The sequence below is a fragment of the Melospiza georgiana genome, chromosome 2 (genome assembly GCF_028018845.1).
Source record: "Melospiza georgiana isolate bMelGeo1 chromosome 2, bMelGeo1.pri, whole genome shotgun sequence".
NCBI classification, from domain to species: Eukaryota; Metazoa; Chordata; class Aves; order Passeriformes; family Passerellidae; genus Melospiza; species Melospiza georgiana.
Window position 1 is genome coordinate 40,363,118 of NC_080431.1, and position 20,604 is coordinate 40,383,721.

A 20,604-nucleotide genomic window follows, 5' to 3' on the forward strand; every position below is an offset into this window, starting at 1 on the left:
TGAAGCAAATAAAAGGGTGTTATAAAACCAAGGTTATTTTAGAGATTTACCAATAAGCAGGTATATTTTCTAAGTCCTTTTTAATAATTGCTTGATTGAACTTCCAAGTAGATATATATGGCAGGTTTGTCATTAGTTAGTGGGAGTGTGTGCTTTTTAAAACTATGCTATTTGCAAGGCAAGCAGCCGTCCAATCTGACCTTCCAAGAATTTTGTTCTGGGAAGAAGAGCTGCTGGATATAAGTGGGGAAGGTGACAAAGAATAGGAAACAAAGAGTAGGAGCTCCTGATAGGCATTCTGGGGAAAAATTATGCACAGAGCAATAGCTAAGTATTTATCTTAGAGCAAAAACTAAGTATTTATCTTTAATGCAGGTTCTTTCTTTTCTCATTTTCTGCTTCTCTTCCTTCTGCTTTCCTTTCCCACCCTTCTCTCAGCTCTGCTACCTTTTCTTAACCTACATCTAATCTTTCTTTCTCTCCTCACCACCTAATATATTGCCACTGAAACATCTGTCCAGAGCCACAGCTTGGTGAGATGTAAAGGAAGAGAAGAGAAAGTGAGTAGTAGCTCTCTCCTTGATGAAGGAACTGTTTGTATGTGTGGAAGACCAGTTCAGCCCATGACAAAGTCCATGTAAAAGTGCTTACAGAGCCTTGGAAAACTCATTTCACACAGGACAAACATATAGTGCAATTCCCAAAGTAAAATGCATTTTTCCAGCAGCCTTGGTAGTTCCAGCAGCTCCCTAAGCTGTGACTCCCTCCAGCGGTTGGTTTACCATAGTTTACAAAGCCAGGTTTACAAACATGCGTTTTTTCCACAAAATTGGCTATGGCAGAGGCTAGGCAAACAATGCTGCCAGGAAAATGCCAAACGGAGGCAGGAGACAAATAAAAAACCCAAACCCTTCATTTTTAATATCTGTGGTCACAGAGGAGCAGAAATGAGCACCTCTCTTGTGATGCTCCACTGAACACAAACCCTCGGTCAGGTACTGGGAAACAGGCCAGCCTGACATCCTTCTGCTGCTGCCAAAATTTCGTGGTGTCACCCTGCATGAGGACATGCCCCATGTCCTAATTTTGAAGTTACCTTGTTTTTTTTCTTCAGGAATTCATATTATTCACCTCAAAAGCCTGTCTGGTAAAAAATAATGCAGGAGGAGAAAAATAATAAGGAGGAGAAGGATAATTTTCAAAGTGGACACAAGGCAAAATTTGAAGACATGGCAAAAAGCTTCCAGTTTCTATATAAACAAATGAGATTTTAAAGAGATAGTCTTTTTCAGAAAGTCGATATAGTATCAGGCCTAGAAAAATCAAACCATTTAAAATTCATGAATTTTACCATCTTCCTATTTATAAAAGGTTAAGTTACCCTAAGCTATGAAAGAAAAACACCCTCTGAAGACCTGGGAAGGCAGTAAACACTCGTGGCAAACGACAGGAATTGATCCTGCTTTTCTGTGTCTGTCATGTCTCTAAATTTTATTTCCACCATTTCGAGGGTTCTGTGATAAGAGGGGCAGGGATGGGAAAAAAGGATTGAGCTGACGCAAGACTATGGCCTGAGGGCGATGGTACCTGGGTCTCTGACATTTTCTCAATTAGTAGGTCTCCCTGCCTGACTGTGAGATGTGCATCTAACTGGGGACTTAGACTGTTGCAAGGTATTGATTAGCCATAATGTGAAGTCAAATCTGAATAAAAAAAGCATTGTGATCAAAAGCCTTTCATTGGAGACAGCATGCCCTCCAAGTCAAGGGTCTGCAGAATCTGATGAGCTCTGTTTCCTTTTTGTCTGAGAGAGATTTCCATGGTTTACTCATAAAGGCTCTCTTGATAGGAATGTCCAGTGGGCCCTCTGTCAGAAAACCTGATGTCTCAAATTTGACAGGTGCTTGTTAGTTTTTCATCCCAGATCACTCAACATGCACACAAAACTAGAAGAGACGATGGCTAATAATGCTACATTTCAAGTTGACTGCCTTGTCATTTTGGCTGGAAAATTCACTGATTCAATCACTAACATTAAATTGTCTGCATTAAAGGAAAACAAAGCATAGCCAGCCATGAAATATAATGGTTTTCCAGCTGCTAGAACTTACACAGCTCAATACAATTCATTGCATTGCCGTGTTGATAGGAACTGTTTATACAGATCACATGCAAAGCAAAATAAATTGCTCTTCTATGGAAAAAAAAAATCAACAGAAAACCCCAAAGCAAGAAAACTGAGAGAAACATTTTAATCCTTCTTTTCTTGGAAATTAGCTTTCTTCTAACTAAAAATGTTTTCAGGTAAAGAAATGATCCTCCATACCTTTACTTACATGAACAACATACTTTCAAGCACTTCTAGTCCCCTGGGATGTCATATGAATCTGGATTTCTGCTCCATGGTAGCTCCATCCCTTGTGAATTTGTGTTGGGGTTGGTTTCTCTAAAAGCTCAAGGACTACTTGATAAAGACACTTATTTTTATGGACTACTCAGATGAAGAATTTTAAGCCAAGGGTTTAGGCCAACAAAAATGATGCATTTTGGTAATAATATCTCTGGGCATTGCTATAATATTAAGTCCACAGTTTTGTCTATTCTCCTGTGGTTTGCATTCTAAACCTCAGGGCAGAGCAGGAGCTGTGTGATGATGGTGGACTGTGGGACTTGAGCTATCAAGAGCTCCTCTCAATCCCAGTGTACGAGGACACTGGAAACAAAATAAACCAAAACAGGTAAATTTTTTCACTGGATAAAATGCTGCATTGCCCATTCTTAGATATCCTTGAGTCAATTTGTGAAATGAGTTCTTACACTCATCTTATAAAAGTTCTTATAAATGGATTCTGTGAATGTTGCTTTATACTCAAAACAGCCTTCTCTTGTACTTGCAACATTTCCTGCTTCCAAGGAAATACTTGTCCAGTACACTGGGGAAAAGCAACCAAGAGTAATAAAACCTCTATCCTCCTTCCCCACCTCCCCTCCCAGCACTGATGGTACCTTGCTAAGGTCTCAGTCAGGCTTTCTGTGCTCAGAAAAAAAAAAAAAAAAAAAAAAAAAAAAAATATATATATATATATATATAGAGAGAGAGAGAGAGAGAGAATTATGATTTATGGTATTAAGATGCAAAGGGGCAGCAACACAAGGACCTTGCAATGGCGTCAGTGTGAAGATCCTGTGAGGTATTCAAGCCAGGGCCCTGGTTCAAGATGGTTTGCACCATCACCTTCAAGATCAGCCAGCTGGGTCACAACAACCCCATGCAGCTCTGCAGGCCTGGGGCAAAGTGGCTGAAAAGCTGCCTGGTGGAAAAGGACCAGCGGTGCTGGTCAACAGCCACAGAACATGAGCCAGTGAGTGCCCAGGTGCCCAAGAAGGCCAATGGCATCCTGGCCTTTGCAGGCAATATTGTGGCCAGCAGGATTATGGCAGTGATTGTCCTTCTGTACGCAGCACTGGTGAGGCTGTCATTCAAATCCTTGTTCAGTTGTCAGCCCCGAGGAGCAGCTGAGGGAGCTGGGAGAGTGCTCTCTGAAAGAATCTCAGGGGAGACCTTAGCAACTTAACAACCTTAACTCTCTACAACCACCTGAAAGGAGGCTGTAGCCAGGTGGGGGTGTCTTTTCTCCCAGGTAACTCGTGCAAGGATGTGATGAAATGACTTCAAGTCGCCCCATGGGAGGTTAAAGAGGATATTAGTTAAAATCTCTTCATGGGAAGGGTTGTCAAGCACTGGAATAGGCTCCCTAGAGAATCATCATCCCTGGAGTGTTCAAAAGGTGTATGGATGTGGTGCTTAGGGACATGGTTTAGTGGTGAACACAGCAAGGCCAGGGTAGCAGTTGGGCTTGATGATATTAGAGGTCTTTTTCAACTTAAATAATTGTGTGATTCCATGAAATGTTTCTCCTTTCCCTCAATAGTGTTTTCCATCAGGAAGACTGAGCCTGGGGTGGGTATTTTCCAGCTTATTCCAACAAAAGGCAAAAGCATGAGTGACTTCTCTAGGCCTTCAGCCCCCATTGCTCACAGCACTCTACTTCCAGCCCTTCCCAGCACAGCTCAAGGTTGTGAAAGCATAATGGATCCCAAAATATTTCTTGCTGCAAAGTATTCGTTGTGGTAAATGTCGACTATAGCAATAAGGCACCAAAGGCTGTGCATTAGCAAGCTATTAGTGCATGCTGAGAGTGCTCTGGTTGCCTTCTAATGCACACTGCAATGGCCATTATGGAGTATGACTCATTATTTTTACATTTATTTCACATTTTTAAAAATCGTTTTCAAAACACTTTTGCACAATTTCAGGAGATGTGTTTTTTCACAAGGAAAAAATGGTCCTTATGAATACAATGTGAAGAGAAAATGGTAGGAAGAGATAGTCTTCACTGCTTCTGAGTAAACCTGAAAGTGACTGCTTCTTTCCTACCCCACTCCCATTTAGTGTGGTTTTTTGTCTAGCATAGAGATCGATCTCTCTCCTCACAGAGTCATCTTTCTGCCTTTTCAGGTTCTGTTTATTACTTTGAAGCCATTTTATTTTATTAAAAATAGCACTTTAGCAGGCACATGACATTAGGTTCCTATGCTTCACATGTTTCCTACGTTTTTGGAGGAAAATCCAAAATGTCCATAAAAGCAATATGTTGATCCTGGAAAGCATTGTATGTCTTCAGAGGTGGAAGACATCATGTGGTCTTTCCTTGAGCCTCTAATTTCTGCTTCTGTCCCATAATTGTCTTTGTTTATCTCCCATCCCTATAAAAAGCTGAAATTTTTGTTTGTCTGCCTTTTGCTTTTTGGGCATTGAATTAAACTGGGTGACAGCCATGCAGTGGTGTAGGTGTAGGCAGCTTGCAATTACAACTGTTAAGCCTGCTAAGAAAAATAAGGTTATGACCAATTAGGTTAGGATTAATTCTGCCTAATTTTAAACACCTGAGTTGTTTAAATTACGACTGTAATTGCTCTGGGCTGCCCTGGTAGTAAAGGGAAGGTTAGATGCCTCCCAAATATGCTTCATCCAACCTAAGGGCTAAACCATCTTCTTTTCCTGACAAGACTTTACATGGCAGTGTTTCTAATTTTATCAGCTATGTGATATGAGTAATCTGACTTGGGATGAATCTGGGCCCTTTTTTTTCCCAGGCTCTGCTACACTATTTAATGGTTTGGTGTCTACAGTGTGAATATATATTCTTAAAACATCAGCTGTCTTCATAACACTGGAATGTCAAAATAATGGTGTATTTTACTGTTGATATCTGAATAAGATTCTATGGGGTCCTTTGTGAAAATGCCCTGGAGAAAGGATGTTTAAAGAATAGATTGGAAAAAATATAGAAACTTACAAGGTATTTGGCAGGGGAGCATGTAAAGATCACAATTCTTTGCAAAACAATTGTGCATGAGAGTGGGAGAAGGTAGTACTGAAGTGCTGAAGCCAATTTTTGAAATATAAGATAGTTTAAATATATATGGAATCAGACACTCTGCTACTGAACAAAACTGACACTGAAGGAATATTCAATGTTATGTTACAGCCTCTGAAAACACAGCAAATGTCAGAAATTCCTCTTTTAAAGAGCCCTCACTCTTGTTCAGTAACTTCAACTGTCAGAGAGTGGAGCTGTATCAAAAAGGGTTTCACAGAATCAAAAGGTTTGTTTCTTAGCAACTCTGTCAACAAATTTAAATTGCTGCATATCATGGCTGTTCCATAATCATTTGCATGCAAGATTTGTAAACACAGGTTTTTATTGTGCATCTTGTTGTCGTGGCTGGTAGGGAGGCAAAAGGGGACAAATTCTCCAAAGCAGGGACAATGCTGGTACCAAATCAGAACATCCAAGACTAAACAAAAGGTTCTGTGTTTCTTGCTTGACCAGAATCTTTTCTAGTTCATTTTGCTCAGGAAGTTCAAACTGCAGAGGCAGCGCACCAAGTGTAGATGTAGTATGGCAGTAGTCACAATGTCAAAAGACTAAATAGTCTTTTTGTGATAAAAGATACTGAGGATGGCATTTTGGTCCTTGTTTACAGAGTAATCCAGAGGCCCAGCACCACTGTAAACAGACATGTGTACCACCTACCTTTAACTAAATTTGTATAATGCTTTGTTATACCAGTAATGTTAGAGCTCAGGTGATATCGTTGCTGGGCATTCACCTGGGATCAGGTTGGAGGAAGGCTTTTGCAGCCTGAGCTCCAGGCTGTGCTAGCTCACCTGCTGTTCCAGGGGCTTCAAAGCTTTCCAGATAGGAGTCAATGAACTGCAGTCATGCCTACTCCTGGAATGAGAGGCTGATGTACCTTTGACCCTGTTTGTTTTCTGCTAATGTCACAAAAGATTGTGGTTAGGGAGTGATGAATATAGTCCATTTTAATTTTTATGCTATTTCAATTTTATTTATTATTTGCTGAGTGCCTATAATGTGCATGCTACTACAGAACACACTTTATTTAATGTAATGCATTTTAGATCCACTTTATATAACAGGCTAAACATGTATTATAAATGTAAAGCCTATAAGTCTATATATGCTCAGTATGATGTAAGAGACTAAGAGTACTCACACTCTATATGTTTATGTTTTCAAATTTAATGAATTCATGTTATTCCACACATCTAATGGCTCATATACAAAATCTCAGCTCATTTCACATAATATCTCTGTTATGGGCATAGTGTTATTTATTTGTATTACAGTAATCCCAGAGGCTCCAGCTAAAAAAAAAAAAGCCCTATGAAAAATTGGATCAAGAGACAGCCCTAAAGAATTTGCAGTTTATAAAAATCAGAGATAGGGAACATAGGCACAAATTGTCAGGGTGACATTCCCAAGTTCATTGTCCAGGCATAGGATGGAGACCAGATAGGGTGTTGATTCCTTATCTCTGACAGTGGGCTAGCAAGCCCAATTTAGAGTCACTTTGAGTGGCCTATCTTCCTAATTCATGTAGCTGTGTCCTGAGCTGAGCCTCCATTTTACTGGACACCCTGAAATTCTTGCTGCACTTCTGTATGTCCAAAACATCTATTACATGACAAGAATGCTGGATGGTGGGCTAGGACATGCCTACCTGCCAAATGATTGACAGTGTGTTTTGGGTACCTCTCAGTGGTATTTGCAGCTCCTGGATGTAGGAGTAAAGAGTGTGAGGACCCGATGGTTTCCAGGACAATCTATGAGACTTCGTCCAACCCATATATTAGATAATGTTTTCTCCATAATTTTTTCTGTTTTTGATATAGCATTGCTCCTTTCTTGATCTCTCTTACCCTTTGTTTATAATCCCTGCACTCACTGCCTGTGAAATAGAGAACTCATGGTAGCATCAAAATAGGCCAAATCCCAAAGCTAAACAGAACCCAGACCTGTTTCACAAAACAAACCTTAGTGAGGAAAGTCTGAAGTTCTCAAGAAGCCTCAAATTCAGATATACATCAATCTGCAAATTTATATTCTCCATGGGTGTCACAACTAAGAACCAACAAATGTGGTAGTCCAGAAAGAGATGATTGTGCCTGGTTTTTAGCCTGGCCTTACACGACTTCACCTGATAGGAAAATTTTTCCACTGCACCTTTTTAAAGGAGAATAAGAAATATGAAAACGCTTAGTGCAAGCTATTGATCAGGTGAGAGATTACAGGAAAATCTGAAAACAGAACTGTACAACAGATGACAAAATCCATTTTCTGGCTACTGAAGAATACAATGAAAGTCTTAGTTCTACTAACCAGAATAAAAAAGAAAGAGCAAATTTAATTTAAATACAAAAGTCAAAACAAAGAGATGGTCCTTCCAAGCAGTTGCTAGTTAGAGATGATGGGAGAAGGATAATATTTAATAGAGCTGGGCAGTACCACAATTCAGTGCAGTTGTTTTTCAACACTAGTATTTAACTTTGGCTCAGGTCACAAATGAAAAGACTTCTGCTGCATTCCTGTCTAATTCCCAGGAGTACCTATACAGTTTGGAACAGCAAACAGTCCCTTCTCAGAATATGACTAAGTAAAGATTCCAGCCCTGCCAGGGACTGACTCACTGAGAAGGAAAAAAAGCTGTCAAAACTCAGCATCTGCCAGAAACAGTCCAGAAACAACAAGAAAAGCTGGGCTTAAATGTAGGATGTATGCAGAACTCTACGAGAAATTCTGCACAATACAGTGTTATTTTGAATCCTTGTAGAAAGTGTTAAAAGTGTTAAATTCTTATCTTCCTGAGTACTCAAATAACCACAGTTTTTTCAAACCCTAAACAAAGTTGACAGTTTAGTGCCCAGTCACAGATGTGATGACTGTTCAGAATGAAAGTATATCAGATGTAGTGAATTTCATGCCACTGACTGTCCTAGTGGTAATCTACTGAAAATGGCTTAACCTTATTCTTTGTTTTATGGCTTAACAGCCTAGAAAACAACAAAGGAACCATTATTGTTGATTGCTATCTAATTATTATGTGGGGAATTTGTTAAGATGTACTTCAGGGAATGGTTATGACCTAATTCCCATGACAGCTGCATGACTGAAGACCAAAAAGGAAATAGATGTCAAAGTGAGAGGACAAACATGCTATGTGCTGCAGCTCTGGGTGCACACACAAGACTGTCTGTGCTGCTTCTCAGAAGCACCTCCAGAATTCCAGGAAGGAATAGGTGCCACATCAACACAAACGTGTCTTGTTCCACCAGAGTAGCAATGTTGATTGATTTTCTGATGATGCTTATTGATTTTCTGATGATGCCTGTGAACCTCAATGTTACAAGAGAGAAACACAGACAATTGCCCATCTTCTGAGTATGATGAATAACAGAGCTTCATAACTTTGGGAGGATGCTATCAAAGACTCTTCTTGAGAAGGAGCTAAACTCTGGCTATTACAGGGCTGACATTAACAGATGCTTAAAAAAATGTCCTCCAATCAGCATTTGATAAATTACTTCTTTCTAGAATCAGTTATTCTCTTTAATACTACTGCTTTCTATATTGACAAATTCTGTTTTCTGCTGCATTCAAATTCTGATGCAAGCCTAACAGCAGTAAAAGGCTGACATCTCTCAAAATGTTCATTGACTTTGTTGTCTGTCTTCAGACTGGACCCAGCCAGCATGTGGAAGTGTCATATCCACAAAGCTCCAAGCTGCACTCCCATCCTCAGAAGCACTGCATTTCCCCCAAACTGATCTTCACAGCACTGTTAGTTCATAATCTGGGCCACTCTTCATTCTTTTCATAAATGTGTGGATTCATATGCAAGAAATGGTCATTATGATTATCCCATCCAATTGTGTGCACAATAAGTTTCTTTTAAAATACTCCACTTTGCAATAGAGCAATATTAATTAAAAATTGCTAGCAATTACAAAAAAATGCTACCACCCGCCTCCAGAAATTGCTGCAGTGGTTAGTTTGGTCAGTATTAAAGACCTTTGTATTCTATATATGATGCTTTTTCCCCATGGGATTTTTATTCCTTGGTTAAAAGTCAGAAGAACCTTCATTATCAAAGTTCTGCTTTCCATATAGGCTCTCATTGGCTGAGATCGAGGTAGATCAGGCATTTTTAAAAATAGCTTTAGCTCCATAATTCTTTCATTGTAGCAGGTTCTTTACAGAATTCTTGATTTTCTTTTCTAAACCTTAATTTTCCTAAAATCTCTCTTGAGAAATATATACAGAATTTCAATCACAATAAAGATGCTTTCAAGTAAGCGCAAGCAAAAGTGGTTTAATCTCTCCAACCGCTACTTGAGACAGATCTCTTTATACAAACAACAACAGTTGCCCTTTTGGTGAACAGCAGCACTGAACACTGATTCCCTTTCTTTGATATCTCACCCTTCTTCCAGAGTTACAGCTTCAAAGGATTTTCCTGTCTTATGATATGACCCGCAGTCTACATTTTAAAGCACAATATTTGCAGCTGTATCTGTAATACTTATTCCTGTTTGCATGAGTCCTTATTACTTGTACTTCCACAGCTCTTTGGATATCTTTGGAAAAGCTGCTTCTGCACCCAGCGTGTGTCATGTGTGCTTGTGATAGCGTGTGTCCGTGCAATTTGCTCACTCTTCTCTGAGTTCCTTACAAACTGCAAAACACTATGTTCAGATAGGCATTGCCTGATTTACTTCAGGAATTTGGTCCTTCTTTGCATCATCCTTCTTTTTACAAACTTCTGTGTGGTTGAAGAAACCTTTGCAGCCCCACTTCTAAGGAAGGCTTTGATCAACAGAAAGAGGATGACTTCCCTTGTCACAGGCAGCACATAAGTCACCTATTCCTTCCAAAAATGCAGTGTGTATATGCCAGAATAAATTCAAAGCTGTCTTTGCTTGCGCCTTGTGAATCAAGACTTAGTTTGATGAACACACAATTTTTCCAACCAGGACAAATATTTTCTTCAAGTTCAAAGTGGGGTCCTGTTTAGCCTTCGGTCTGGCATGAGTTTCCACATAATTCTTTGTCAAAACTCAAAAATTCTTATTTTTCTTTTAAACAAGACTTTTTTTCCATTTTTGTTTCATCCTAAGAAATAACAGCAAATTAGACAGCTTGGGTTTTTTTGGTTTCTTTTTTTTTGTGTTTTTTTTTTTTGTTTGTTTGTTTTGTTTTGGTTTGGTTTTTTTGTTTTGTTTTTTGTGGGCGACCAAAATGCTAAGAATAGCTTCAGGTTTGGAAATAGTACTATAAATCATAATGCTTCTCTTTCTGATTCATTTTAGCTGCAACATCCTTGTCTTTCTGGAGTTGTCTGTCTTATTCAAGTGAAGACCAGATGTGTGGATCCTGATGTCTCTTACACTTGAATCATCTCTATTTGCATTTGCAAGTGTCACAGAAACACCTTCTCCTGTTTGAAGGCTTCTCATTTCAAGCTTTCTTGATTTCCACACTCAGGACAGAGGAATGCTGTACCATCTGCAAGCCTTGGGCACTTTGCCAGTAAAACTGCTGTCTGAAATAATTTCCAGCTTCACATTGAATTTTTCACAGAAATATGAGCTCTGCTTAGGTGCCTTCTAATATGCAGCATTAAAACACTATAACCAAGCGCTGGAACTTTAGCCATGCACATGAAGCTATTGTTCTGAACATGGAGCTTATTTTGCTAGTCATCACACATGAGATGCTTGAGAGTATTGCTGATTTATGACATTGGTTTGGTTTCGCACAACCTGCTTTTAGATAGCAGGGGGGACACAGAGGTGGCTTCTGTGAGAAGCTTCTGGAAGCTTCCACCAAACCCAGCAGAGTCAATCCCTGATGGCTGTGAAGATGATCATGCTGCTGGCCAAATCTGGGCTAGTTAGAGAGGTTGGTAATGCCTCTGTGATAACAGATTTAAGAAGAAAATCAAAACAAAGTGCACACAGTTTTTTGTAGCTAAAGAAGAGGGGGAGGTGGGAACATGTGAGGGAAAACAACATGGAGACACCAAGGTCAGTGCAGAAGGAGGGGAAGGAGCCAGGCACTGGGGCTGAGATTCCTCTGCAGGCTGTGGTGAGACCAGGGTGAAGCAGCTGTGCCCCTACAGCCCATGGGGGTCCAGGGGGATGCAGAGATCCACCCACAGCCCGTGGGGAAGGTGCTCGTGCTGGAGTGGGTGGATGCCTGGAGGAGGCTGGTGGAGAGAGGGGGCCCGTGCTTCCAGGCTGGAGCAGCCTGTCTTTGGAGAACTACACCCTGTGGAAGAGTGACCCATGCCACAGCAGTTTGGGGAGAACTGTCTGCCCATGGGAAGGACTCATGGAGCAGGAGCTGTAGGATTGCTGCTTGTGAGGGTGGACCCACACCAGGGCAGTTCACAGAGAACTCTCTCCTGTGGGAGGAACCCCACTGTCTCACAGGACTCCTCTCCCACAGCAACAGAAGAAAACCTTGGGTGACAAGCTGACCAGAACCCCATGCTCTCGCCCTTTACACGGTCAGTGGGGAGGAGAGAGGGGTCGGGCTAAAAAGGTGTTTTTAAGGACTTATTTTACTTCTCATTATCGTCCTCTGACTCTGTTAGTAATAAATTCCCCTAGTACCTATAAACTGAACCTCTTTTGCCCTTGGAGTGTTTTCCCTGGTCCTTATCTCAAGTCATTAAGTGTTTGGTAATTTTTTTTTCTCATCTGCCCGGCTGAGGAGGAGGGCAGGGGGAGGGTGAGCAAGAGACCCTCATGGGTGCCTGGCATTGGGCCAGTGTCAAACCACAAGTGTCATCCATTTCTACTAGGTACCTGGAGTGAGGTATCTGTGTGATGGACCATGAGGACGTCAAACTCCCACTTGTTTTGGGCTATCAGTGGACTGAACCCTTAACTGGCTTTTCTGGCACCGTTTTGCAATTTCCTCTAACACAATGGTGTTACGGGAATTTAAATACTGACTACTAAATGTTTCTCTCATTATTTTTACTTGGGACCATAAACACCCACTTATCTTGACAAATAATGTTAGATATTTTGCTGAAATAAAGTTTTGGTCAAGTAACAAGCAGGTGGGGCAAACACTTAAATCTTTACCCCCGACTCTGTCCTCCCTCCTCTCTAGGTTGGTGATCAGATTCAGGAGCCAATGTGTCTGAAATTCTCTACACTGACTGTAATAATCATCTCTCAACAACCAAGAACAGAGCAAGATCACAATAACAATAATAAATTGATATGTGGAAATAAGTGCTCTTTATTTATTTCTGTTATAGTGACTTATGAACCTTCTGCTGCTTCTGTCATTGCCATCAACTTAACAATATGCTTCCAGATATCTACCAGCAGGATGTTTCACACTGCAGAGCACTTCCCATTTTGAAACACAATAAATCCATTCATTATTACTAAATAAATCAGCAAATTAAATAAATCAGATGAAGTACTAAGACAGATTCTCCTTTGGCTATCTGCTTTGTTGTAGCTGACATAAACTTGTATTGACTTTATTAATGAATCCACCTCCAGCCGCGAACTTGTATGCAAACTGTCATGGGAACTCTGGCATGAACCACATTTTCCTGCACTTCATACAGTTATGGTCTACAGCTGCTACAATAATTGCAGGACAATATTATGTAGACGTATCTGCTACCCAGATGCTTCAGTGCCTGAGCTGCAAACCTCTGTCCCTTCCATACAGTCCTAAATCAGCCTCTGTTCACCAAAACTCAGTTGTAAATGCAAGGCATACTAAAGAAACATAGCAATGAAACAGGCAACTTGGCCAATAGTTTCATCAGAACCTGTATCACCCATGCAGCTCATCACAGGTTAGTACTGGATGCTCCTTGGATCATGCGACATTTAGCTGGTCTTGTGGAAAGTGTCTTTGCCCATGACTGGGAGGTTGGAATAGATGATCTTTAAGGTCCCTTCCAACCAAAAAAAATTCTATGTCTCCAGGACTGTAGGGAAATGTGTCTTACCAGCCCCTTTGCCCTGTGTGGTGGAGCTTATCTGCTGGGACCATTTTAGCTCTTGCTGTCTCCACATGGCCTGACAGTGCTTTTTTCCTCCCTTGTGTGGGAAAGGTTTTTCTGCAGCTTGATACAAGACCTCAGACTAACAAACAAAGGAATATGCTACAGATATGCAAGGAGAGTCCTACTTGCAACATTGGTTCTGAGGGTAATTTACAGATTGGACTAAAGCACCAAGTGGACAGATTTTCTTATAATTTTTCTGAGTTTCACTTTATCCATCAAGATTACTTCTTACTTTATTTAGATTTTTTAAACAGTAGTTGTACAATGCTCTGATGAAACCTAAGTAATTATTGTTTCCTTTAATAATTAACAATAATCAACAAAAGTAGCAATTAATATATGAGAATGAGAAAAATGAGTGTATATCAACCAGATGAGGAATGCCTGATGAATAGTCTTTATTCCTACATCACTGATGAAGACAAGCATATCACTGTTGTTTATCTGAAGTCGTTTAAGCTTTTCATCTAGTGATAAAACACTGAGAGGTCTGTTTGTTATAAGGAATATCAAACATACATTTCTGATATTATCAGGAACCACTGGTAATAGCTGTTGTCCACAGTAGATATTGAACACAGGCATTTAATCCCCCCCAAGCCTTTCTTAACAAATGCTGTTAGTGTGGGCTCTCATAGCCCTGCAGTAATCATATTCGTTGTAATTGACCCACTGTCTTAGCTACAGCAGAAGGAAAAATCCTCAGATTTACCTTAGCTGTTACTTAAATTTACACACTAAACACTCTGAAATGTTTTTTTCCAGACAGATGGTGATACCAAAAGGAAAGAAACATGAGAGTCTCTAATATTCAAGTGTCTACTGCCCATTTTCTTAATCTTTCTGAATGAATGTTTGAGCTTATTATACTAATAGAAGCCTGCCAAGTCTTTGGATTTATTGCTCTGAATCGGTGGAGTCATTGTCATTATTAGACCAGTTGCTAGTCAATACTTAAAAGCATTCATTAGCTGCAAATGACAGAAATGCTCGTACACTATAGATTTTTTTTATTGTTGTCCAGAATGCATGCTTCCTATTGAAGGGAATAATGAGAGAAGGATTAAGTGAGAGGTCAGTAAGGATTTTACTGATAAAGTGAACAATGTAGTAGGAATCCCTATGTTATTCCAGAGTCTTTTCTCATTTTCCTCATTTTTTGTATGCATGCAAATTTGAAGACAACAGGAGTGTTAGTAGTTTGTGTGGGTAACTGGTGCATCTGCCCTTGACAAGAGCCTGAATGTTGTAATTTGAAATTAATTGATTTCAGTGAAATATGCGAGTAGTAACTGCCTTTCTGCTCTTGGATGGCCTGTTTTATTTGTAGTACAAGATTCATGAGCTACTTCTTGGTTCGGACATCCCTCAGGCTTGGGCCTTTCCTCAGCTGTGGATATTGGCTCTGATTCAGGATGTTAAGAGCTAAGGTACTGAGCTCGGTCTTCCCCTTGTATGGCCCCTGCCTAAGAAATGGGCACCTAAATCCTTTAGGTTCCTTTGGAAACCTCAGCTGCAGTTCCTTCTAAAAGGAATAGCAAAGAAGACAGGCTTGTCAAAGGAACTGGAACCCAGTAGCTTCTTTTTTTTTCAATGGGAGCTGCAGAGTATTAAGCCTCTACAAAAATCTTTCTGTTCTTTTTGCCTTCTAACTGGGAGCCAAGTTTTTCAGAAATGCTGGCCAACAACTACTACATAAAGACGGTATCCTAGAATGACAGCTACTTCGACAGTGCACAACAGTGAAACAAAAACTGCTGAATTCATGTTCTATCTAGAGGTGACTGCATTCAAAGTGCTCCTCACCAGTTAAAGAGAGATGTTCCATTTTTCCACTCAACAGACTGACTGCTCTTCTTTCTGCTTTAGACTTAATCAAAAAAATGAAAGGTTCAGAAGAACACTTCTTCCAATACAACATTTATGTGATGACACAATAACCAAAATAATTACAGTCTGGAATATAATTTTCTTTTTAAGCAGTCTGAGTCTCCTAGAGAAGAGCCTGCTCAAGTTGGATCTTCAAAGGCAAATTTATTGCCACCAAAATAACAGTAGATATTAAAAACAAAATAAAATAAACCCCCAAAACAACAACCTAAAGGAATCTAACCTTATTAGTGAAACATTAAGTTTAAAAGATCTATGCAATTTCCAGAGATCTTATAATTAACAAAGCAAACATTTGGAATGCATTGTATTTTCTGATTGTTAAAACTGTCATAATTCAATTAACAACTTTAAAAGGAAATTCATTAGAGAAAATATTGTCTACTTGAAAATTTTCCTCCTTAATTAGCCTGGCTTTAACTCCTCTTTTGATAAAAGACTTTTGCTTCCTATTTGATGACTGACAAATAAGAACATAGTTCTGAAAATATCTTATTTTGCATATAGTCAGCCATAAATACCTAGGCTGTAGAATTTTTTTCTGTATGACTTGGACACTAATCCATTGAGTGTCTCCTTATGTGTGCAGTTTTAACTTATGCAGACAATGCTATTGACTTCAAGACGTATGGGTCAGCAGACCAATCCTTAAAAATAGCTGGGTTAAAAAATATTAATTTTAAAGTGTGGATACATGGTCAGCTTTGGATAAATGATTCTAACTGCATAACGTAAAAGAAAAATTATAAGGGAAAATGCCTACAACTCTTATTCAGCAAAAGCTCCTGTTTAAATAATTAAAGCAGATTGTGCCCAATGTATAAATTTCTCTACAAGACCCTTTTTTTCCATGGAGAGTTGAAGTTTTGTTGAATCTTCCATTTCTAACTCTGAAGTCAATTTGTAGGAGGTGGTGTGTAAAAGCACTTTAGTAGGGAAAAGCAGCAATCTCAATGCATCAAAGTTAGGTGGTAGCGAGGTTATCACTCCGTGAAAATCACATAAACATTCCACATATGAAATATTATTCATCAGGGCAAAACCCTCCAAGGGTTTCAAAGATGACAATGGTGTCATGAAACCCTTTTTTGAAAGAGGAAAAATTTATTCCACTGCTAAGATTGATTCTGTCACTATGTAGCAGGCAGTGTGACGAGGCAGAGAATGAACATAATTGAGAAGAGAATTAGCAAACCTTAAATATCTGCTGCTGCAATATCATTACCCATAAACTTGCCCTTTTTCCACCCTCTTTTCCCCAAAGACTGACATCCTATAACTGCAGTGAAAAAGAATGTGTTCTTTCGAACAGCTAAATCAACAAGGTCTCACATGAGTAGTGTTGAGTGGTGTGGTTGAATGATTTCATGAAAAACTAATCAGGTATTCATCATTGAGATCAAACACTTCCCAAGTAATTATTATCAAAACCAATTTGATAAGACCTGAAGAAGTGGCATTGCTGATCTAATCAGAAGTAGAACAGAAATAGTTCTCTCAGTTTTTTATAATGTTCAGGTATGAAAGCACAAAAATGTAATTGTATTTTATAATTAAAGATAAGAAAGCTGTCATACTGTAATCAATTATTTTAGATCAATCATAATTTTATTTCTTCTGGTTATTTTATAAGAACACTCATTTACAAATTGACTTTTTCATGTATATATATGTAATGTAATATGTGGAACAGAAATGCATTAGAAACTATCTAGTTTAAAGCTATTTCATTTAAAACAGAAAGGATAATGGCTAACAGAACTGCTAAGTCCACATTTGCATTTTTTCTGCACAATAGTGATTTCTTTTTATATTAAAATTTAAATACAAAATATTTTTGAAAATTAAAATTGTATTTGCAGTCTCAGCAAGCTTTTATTTTTAAGGTGGCTTTACTGATTAAATTCTCAAGGATAATGTACAAGTTTTGGGAATTTAAAAGTATTTTACATGTGTTTCAAACAACGAAAGTATAAATTACAATACCCCAGTCAATTTCCAGGAATGTATTTATCTGGTCATTATTTCCAAGCAAGAGCCAAAACACATTTGAGATGGCACAAGATATCATAGTGCCATTACCCTGGTGGGTTTTGACAATATAGAATTTCAAATGGATGATATGGGGAAAAAAAATCCACATTCTAATAGGCTGATTTACTTAATAATATCAGGCTAGAATCCCTATGCCACTTGCATAAATCTTAATTGACCCTAATTTTAATGGCTTTATTAGTTTTAGTTCTAAGACTATTTGATTTCTCAGAAATATTTTTCCATGCAGATTACTGAGTCATATCTGGGTGACAAAAGTTCCTAGAAAAGTGGCCTTTCTTCAGAGTCTCATTTCTTGGATAAGTACCTTAAAAACTCATTTCACAGATTATTTTGTGAATGTTTGAACTAATATGAGATATGAATATGACTGCATTTTTGGGTTTTTTTTATTAATTGATGGGTAGAATGTCAGTATTTTAAAATAGCTTCCTAATATGTAAATAAAAGTCTGAATGAAAATGAACCATGCTTCTTAAACCTAAATTCATCATTTTAATGGGTTTTTTTGAGGGCTTATTCACACTGATTGCAGTCAGGTATATATGTCTATTTACAGAGAGACTAATAAAAATTAATCAGAATGGAGGAATCTGGTCCAGCCTAAAAGTTAGTATTACCTGCTGGGGAAATACACTATTTCTACACTAATCTTAAATTTATAACAGCAACAGTTGTTTTCCCACAGGCTGATCAGCAGAAAAGTCCTATGCATTCAATAGTCAGAAATTCCTAGTTTGTTTTCACAGAAAGATTTTCTGTAGAAAATAAAGGCCTAAATGTGGTTCAATTTTAGTTTACGAATTTATTTTTAAGACTGCAAAATTAATTTTGTTTCAGCAGTGAAACTATCTTTGTCAAAGTGAAATTCTCTACAGCTCTTAAAAAAATTCTGGGAAAGTTGTTTTACCACAGAAAATGGCATCTTCTCGTCACATTGTTTCTGCTGATTATCACTGATGACAAACATCAGTGACTCATTCACTTGAAAAATAAATCTTGCCAGCTTTGCTCTTAACAGGAAAGTTCTACACCCAGAAAATTCTGCTGATACCAACTGGTGCCTTTTTGTTTCATACAACCGGCACAACCATTTCTTACAGTCTGATCCAACAAAAAACATATTCTGGTTTTCAGACCCACATAAAAATAAGAACTGCTACTTTCTACAGTGTTGTACAAAACAAATCCTTAGCTATCAAAGCTTTTTATATACTATGTAATTATTTTAAGAAGCCAAAGAATTTTTTACTTCATAGACTGTCAGCTGCCTTGACTGTAAATGTATTCTATAGGCCACATTACTGTAGTTTGAGCCCTAGATGATTTCTGGCTGCAGATTTAAGCATTCCTTCACCTCTGCAAGCAAGGATCACTGTGTGTGTTGAGGACCTTTTTTACTCCAAACACAGAGGCTAATATTTGTTTTTGAAACCATAAAATTCTGGTATAATAAGAAAATGCTTTAAAAAGTGAAACAAAAGCAGTAGGCCTGGATTCCCCAAACTTCATTTGCAATGGGTAGCTCTTTATTTATAGACAGTTGGTCAGGTTCCTTGACTGGTTATGAGTACAATATCATGAAGTGACCCAATATTATTTTCCTAAAGTTGCTTACTGCATTCGTGGTTGCACATTGAACATCTGATGTGTTGAAGACTTCTGCCATTAATACATGAAAGAGAGCACAACTTTCCTTTACTAGGAAACATTTTATAAAATGTCCTCTCTTTCCTTAATTGTTGCCATACCTTTGATGATACCTGGCTTTCTCTAATGACCATAAATGAAGTAATAATATTTTAGTCAAGTGAAAAGCCACACTGTACTGTTCACCAAAGTCCTTTTGAAAGATATCAGTGACATGGAGTCTTTATGGGCAGAAATTGAAAGGAGACCTTAAATGGTGTGTAGCCAGAAAACAGAACTTCACCTTAGGGCATTCATGGTCCTCTGGCATTTCTTTGAGCCGACTCAAGAGCTTCCCTGAGATTTACCAACAGCATCTCCCTACCCTGCACATGAGAGCAACCATCAGTTTCTGACATTTTAGCAAGACAGAATCTTCCCCATGTCACCAAGAGTATCTCCAATCAGAAGTAATTGGAAAGGATTCTGACTCTGAGCAGCATCTTGTATGTTACATTGTGTGCCAGAGCTGACCCTAGGGAAATACACAAATTCAATAAGACATCTAGGGAGTTTGTGCAGGTCATGCACATTGACATACTCCTTTACCTCTATTCGAAGGTTTCTGGCCACAAGAAAGAGATCAGACCATTATGTGCTTTATCTGAACAAAGACATTTTTCTAAGTACCAGTGGAAATTGTTGGGAAATCTCCCAGAACCTCCTTAATGCCATGGAAAGCAATGGTAAAACTCCTATTGTATTCAACAGAAGTAGTTCTTGGAAAGAAAATAAGCTTGTGGCCCTTCTGTCTGCTTCACATCAAATTCCTATCAATTTTGTCTAATATCTTCAGCTGCAGCAGGAGAACTAGATGAGGTCTGGCAGAAAAGATTCTGCAGTAAATTCCCTCTGCCAAGCATTGCCTCCGTGAAACTCAACAAATCTCTTCACTTGGCTGCCTGCTAATTGCCTTTTACTCTTCCTCTGCAGAGGACAGAATAACTATTCCCGTCTCCCACTTTTGCTTGCTATGTTTGCCTAGATATCCTTTCTTTAGATGACAAACTATTTTTGCATTGTGTCAATGTGCTCAGGTTGAGTTAGTTGAAGTAGTTTCTGGAGAGACTGGAGGTAGGTTCCTTAACTAAACAACCCTCCAGACTACACTGACTCCATCAAATGCCATTGGAGACGTGTTAAGGAGCTCTAGATGCCTTCTTGGTCTGACAGCTGTCAGGTGGGATCTTCAAGAGATCCTTACCTCTCTTCAGTAGCAGCTGGAGATCAACTGACACACCTTATGGTACTTGAAACGGCACAAGCTGCCTATGCAGGGAGACAGTTGCATCTAATTTTAGATCATTACTGACTACAGCGGAGTGAAATGTAGCTTGGGTGCTGAGAGCTACATGCAAATCTAAATGTAGGTGCTTGAATCCTGACCCAAAACTTGCTGTTGGTCTATCTTCAAGAGTCTGGGATTAATATGAAGTTACAGAAGGTCAGTGGTCTCCAATAGATCTGCTGTCACATCTGCCAGCTTCACGC